Source organism: Zea mays, chromosome 3 (assembly GCF_902167145.1).
Source record: "Zea mays cultivar B73 chromosome 3, Zm-B73-REFERENCE-NAM-5.0, whole genome shotgun sequence".
NCBI classification, from domain to species: domain Eukaryota; kingdom Viridiplantae; phylum Streptophyta; class Magnoliopsida; order Poales; family Poaceae; genus Zea; species Zea mays.
In genome coordinates this window covers 34,926,971-34,932,902 of record NC_050098.1, presented here as the reverse complement: position 1 = coordinate 34,932,902, position 5,932 = coordinate 34,926,971, and the positions used below count along the sequence as shown (strand labels likewise).

Below are 5,932 nucleotides of genomic sequence, written 5' to 3'. Positions count from 1 at the left end.
AAATCCTCGGCATACCAGATGAGATATGATTTGTTCTGTGTCATTAAATACAGCAGCATTTTTGCAGTCCATGCATGGACAATATATGTGTTTTGTCTTTGTTCTCCAAGCATGGTTCGTAGCGACATCAATAAACCTATGGACCTCGGATATGTATGATGGATCTAGCCTTGATAAGTTATACATCCAGGATGTCCTCTCCATCACCACCTGTAAAAAAGTAACATAAAACACATGGTGAAACCCTATATCCAAAAATGTGGCTAAAATGTGAAGGACGCGTTGGAGTGCGACATCTGCTAAAAAGTCAGATTACCATGCATGTATATATACAGTACATATTGATCGGTATATATACAAATGTAGTTAGACTACTTTATCTCTTCCAATAAAAGTAGTTAAACTACTTTATCTCTAACACATGGTGAAACCCTATATCCAAAATGTGGCTAAAATGGAGGAAAAATAAACAAAATTTGGCAAAAGAAACATAAGCCAAACTTTCCTAGCAACTAATAAACAAAAAAAAATTAATACCCAAACCTATCTTTAACATATGGTGAAAGCCTAGTTTCAAAATGTAGTTAAAATTGAGCAAAAATAAACAATAACTAACAATTGAAACATAATTAAACTAATCTTCCATACAACACATTCACCATTCATTAAGCAACTAAACATGAAAAAGAGAGGGAATAGACAAAAACTAACCATCTTATGCAACCTCATTTGAGAAAATAGAGAAAATTACCTATCTATACTCTTCTCTCTCACATGTGAAACCCTAGATCCAAAATGTGGCTAAAATTGAGCAAGAATGAACAAAAATTGACAAAGAAACATAAACCAACCTTTCTTATCCACCTTCTTCCAAGAAATGAAGACCAAAACCTCCCCCCTTATATTTTTGTGAAATCTGGACCTCCAAAATCGCCTCCAATGGAAGCTGGCTGCGAGCATACAGTTCACTATCGCGGGGAAGATGGGTATTTATAACAGACAGTTCACTGGCGGTTGGTTTGAAAAACCGCCAGTGGAAACCTATTTCCACTGGCGGTTATCTTAACACAACCGCCAGTGTAAATAGGGTCTTTACACTGGCGGTTCTGTTACACCAACCGCCAGTGGAAATAGGTTTCCACTGGCGGTTCTGTTACACCAACCGCCAGTGGAAATACCCTATTTCCACTGGCGGTTGTGTTAAGATAACCGCCAGTGAAAATGGGTTTCCACTGGCGGTTCCTAAGTCGGGTCCACCTTGTTTTTTTTACTGGCACGTGATAACTGAAACCGCCAGTGATAATTTATGGGTGCCGCAGGCTTTGAGCTCTTTTCTACTAGTGATAAATAATATGTACCTCTCGTCTTCAGGGTCGTGTGCAGGCATGGTGAGGGCCATGGCCGGAGCAAAGATTGGGGCGTGGTGCGACGGCATAGGCTTCTTCTTCGGGAATAGGGGCAAAGAAATATTGTAGACGTCACCTTTAATATACACAGTTGGAGCTTGGAGGATCTAAAAAGTACCTAACCTGAATATCTATAAAAGAAACCTCATGATATTGATCTCAACTTTACTTACTGATATGATAACCAAGAGTAAGATAGGTGGTTGTAAAAAAGGAGTGAATACTAAATTCTCCACAAAAAGTAGAAAGAAAATCTTATTAGGCTACAAAAGAGAAGGCTGGTACAAAAAAGACCGCACTTGGCACAGAGAACCACTGAAGAAGAGTATAAACACCAACACAATCAACACAATGAAGTAATAGAAAAGATGACTAAAAGAGTAGAGAAGTCAAAAACATTGATTATAGTAACTACAATATTCAAATTCATTACCATGGCTACTAAAGAAAAAGATGTATAAGACGACGGAGCTTGAGCTTCCATAGCACCCAGAGTATCACCATGATAGGAACCATTTAGAACAAGTACCTAGAAAGAAATGATTAAGAATATGTTAGGATGCACAAAATGAGCATTTACAGTTAATTACGCAATATTTATATTAATTTGTCCCCTGTAAATACTAAATTACATATGAAATATAATAAATGAGATAAACACAGGGCTATGGTGATCAACGAAGGTTGATGGTGGTGAAGAATAAACATAAAACATTCTCTGACTATGAATTGTTTAGTAGTTCAGTCAATGATTAAGCAACAAAGACAAAGAATGTTTAGTATGGCCATAACATACCTTCAACTTAATGTTTCTTTCATTTCTTGTACTATTTTCACTACTGGCCATAATTCCATGATCAAGAGAAAAATTACGAAATGCAATCTTCAGAGCAATTTCAATTGTAGTGGGTCCATTGTCTGAATAATAGACTCGAGAAGCCCAACATGAGAAAAAGGGCACAGTTCCAAAAGATAACTATGCACCGTTGGTGTGTGTACTCTATCTGAGCACGACAGATGTGTTCATGTTTAAGATATCAATGTTAGGTATAAGTATTTTTTTCTGGTATCTTAAGCTGGTTAGATGCATGGGGATCTGAACAGCGCTGACACTGAAGGTTTCTCTAGAGAACCAACTTGACTCCTCAAATAGTTAGACTAAAGGGCTAATGAGAATTTGGTCGATCTAGTTTAATTTTACTTTTTTTTTGCAATCCTATAGGCAGCGATGTGTTCATCAATTCATTTTGATCCCACCGATGCTAGCTTTCATGGCGAATAAATAAATTAGGCTCAGTTACAAGTGTAGGTAGCAATATGCAATTATCAAGTGACATTGCCAATATATGTAATGCCTGTAGTATTCCTATAGTAACCAACAAAGTATCAAAGAGCTAGCATCCTATTATTGGAAGGAGTGAAGAAATAAAGTAAAAGCAAAATAGAAAAGGGAGCTTTTAAAATACATAATAGAATTATGCAAAGTAGTTACAGCTAGATATATACACTTCATTTGATTATCTCGCGTTAACTGTCACTGGCTTATTTATAAATGTCCACCCAATATCTGATGACCAAACTCCATTATTGTAAACTTATTGTGTTTGCACATTTTTGCTATTTTAGAGTTATCAGTTTATCGTTGAGTTCTAAAATTTTGACCATTGGATTTGTCCATCAGTCACTTAAGCCACTTAATTTTAACCATCTGTTAATTTTGACCAACAGTTAATGCTCCACCATTGCCCGCTAATGTCTGGTTAGCTAGCATTCTTGGCCTAGTGCATGTCTGTAACTATGAACTACACATGCACTTCGTAGTTATGAAATCAGATTCAAATGATGAACTATCAAACAAAATACTGACAGCGCGAAGACAAGGATAACTGAATAGAGCAATCAAATTGATGAAAATGTTTCAAGTGGCACATAGAAATATGTGTCATTAAACTACACGGTAGGCTATAGTGCTATACTAACCTGCTCCTGGCTGACCTCCAGCCGGCACTGAACCAACAGGTGAAGACCAGCTGCCGCTGCCCTTCACGGGTCGCTCCTCGGAGCACCTGGTACACAACAGTGTGGTGCTTGAGGGCGTCCGTCCAGAGGGAGCTCTCTTGACAGTGAGCCTGACCGCATAGACAGCAGAAGCAGCAACCAGAGAAGGCAGACGTGTCACCAAGCCGTATCTGTATTGCATCAGCGCCAATTCAGCAAAGAAGAAGGCCATGTCCTCCATCTGCATTCCACAAGACCAGAGAAAATGTAAGCTCGCAAAAGCCTGATGAATTATGATTGGTTTACGACAACCATAAAAGAAGAAATTTATTTACCTCTTTCTCAACTTTGTTGCCCAAGGTTGCTACCTTCAGAAAATGATCAAAGAACATGTATACTATAGGAACAGTTAAGTCCCACTCCAGCCTATTCAGAATTCCCTTCTCCATTGAAAGAATCTGCTCTCTACTGTATGCACTGATATAAGAAATTTGTGCTACACAAAAAGTGGAGTAACAGGCTCCTAAAATGGATTGTTAGTGTGTTGGTGGCTGGATTTTGTTCAAAACTGAAAACCTGAAATTTCGTAAATGGAGCAAAGTTTGGAGCCTTTAGTGACCAGATCATGGGGTTTTGGACTAAGGATCCTATAGCAAAATGGAAGACCATATCAAGGAAAATAAATTTGATGCAAAGAGTTGGCTTGCTACTGTATAGAATTGTGAGTAAAATGCCTTTGAGTATGATATGTCATACTTGGTTGTGCTATAGCTGTTTCAGTTGTCTGAAATTGGCAAAACAGTGTAAGTAGTTGACCTTCGAGCCATGTAGCTTGGGACCCATACATCATTGGCCCAAGGTTGCTATAGCAAATTGGAAGAGCTATGTATGGTGAACAAGTTTCTTGTGGAGTATTGAGTCTAGTGCTGTGTAAAACCTGCAGTAAAGTGCTCTCAAGTTGCTGCTACCAATATGTGGTTATTTCAGTTAACTGAAACTAAAATTCAGTGAACTGTGGTTGACTATAGGGCATTATAACTTATGATCCATATGTTTTTGGCCCTGGGATGTTATAATCAACCTGAAGATCTATAGTTGGAGAGCAAAGTTGCTCAGTTGAGTTTGGGTGGCCCTTGTCTAGAATGTGTGAAAAAAAGACTGAACAGAGGAAGGTGTAGTCAATCAGAGAAGAGTTCAGACTTCAGAGATTGGTTCAATAAAGATCTAAAAAATCAGATGCCACTACGAGCAGCAGAGAGGCTACTTCGAGAGGCTTGTTTGGTTGTGAGTTGTGACACTGGCAATCGGATGCCACTATATGATGATGCAGAATATGTGGTATTTGAAGATCCAGAACAGTTTGAGGACCCATGCTACGATCCCGATGAAATCGCATTGCTTGGGCCAGTTTTAGAGTCTTTAGATAATTTCCCTCCAGACTTGGATTGTGGATTCATCTCGAGTGATGCTGTCGGCGTTTCGAGACCGGGGGGGTCCCTAAGCCGACGAGTGAGTGTGCTGCGTGCCCCAGCCCAGATGGGTCGAGCGCGTGGGCGAGCGCGAAGGGGGGAGAGGCGAGGTGGCCGGAGACGGGCGTGAGAGAGGTGGAAGTCCCGCGGCCTTCGTGTTCGTCCAGCGCCCAGGTCGGGTGCGCTTGCAGTAGGGGGGTTACAAGCGTCCACGCGGGTGAGGGAAGCGAGCGGCCCCAAGAGAGCGCCTGTCCCGTCCTCAGTCCCGCGCGGCCAACCTTCTCTGAGAAGGCCCTGGTCCTTCCTTTTATATGCGTAAGGAGAGGATCCAGGTGTACAATGGGGGTGTAGCAGAGTGCTACGTGTCTAGCGGAGAGAGAGCTAGCGCCCTAAGTACATGCCAATGTGGCAGCCGAAGAGATCTTGGCACCCTGCTGGCGTAATGTCGTGGCTGTCGGAGGAGCAACGGAGCCTGGCGGAGAGACAGCTGTCGGGGCGGTCGAGTCCTTGCTGACGTCCCCCCGCTTCCGTAAGAGAGCTGAGAGCCGCCGTCGTCACAGAGCTTGTGGGGCGCCATCATTGCTTATCTGGCGGAGCTAGCCAGATGGGACACCGGTCCTGTTCTCTGTGACCCGAGTCGGCTCGGGGTAGGACGTTGATGGCGCTCCCTGTTGACGTGGCGGGCCCGCGTCCGAGGCAGGGCGACGTGGGCGTTCCTCCGAAGCTGGGGTCGAATCTGTCTTCCGTTGCCGAGGCCGAGCCCGAGCCCCTGGGTCGGGCGAGGCGGAAGTCGTTCGGCAGAGGCCAGGGCGGAGTCCGAGCCCTGGGGTCGGGCGAAGCGGAGTTCGTCGTCTTCCGGGGCCGAGCCCTGGGGTCGGGCGGAGCGGAGTTCGCCGTCTTCCAGGTCTTAGCCCGAGTCCGAGCCCTGGGGTCGGGCGGAGCGGAGTTCGCCGTCTTCCGGGTCTTAGCCCGAGTCCGAGCCCTGGGGTCGGGCGGAGCGGAGTTCGCCGTCTTCCGGGTCTTAGCCCGAGTCCGAGCCCTGGGGTCGGGCGGAGCGGA

General features: G+C 43.7%; 1 pseudogene; it reads right to left on the bottom strand.

Annotated features, from left to right (window-relative positions):
• Positions 1-1,922: 1,922 nt before the first annotated feature.
• LOC103651871 (cyclin-B1-1-like) lies at positions 1,923-3,853 on the bottom strand (annotated as a pseudogene).
• Positions 3,854-5,932: the final 2,079 nt, after the last annotated feature.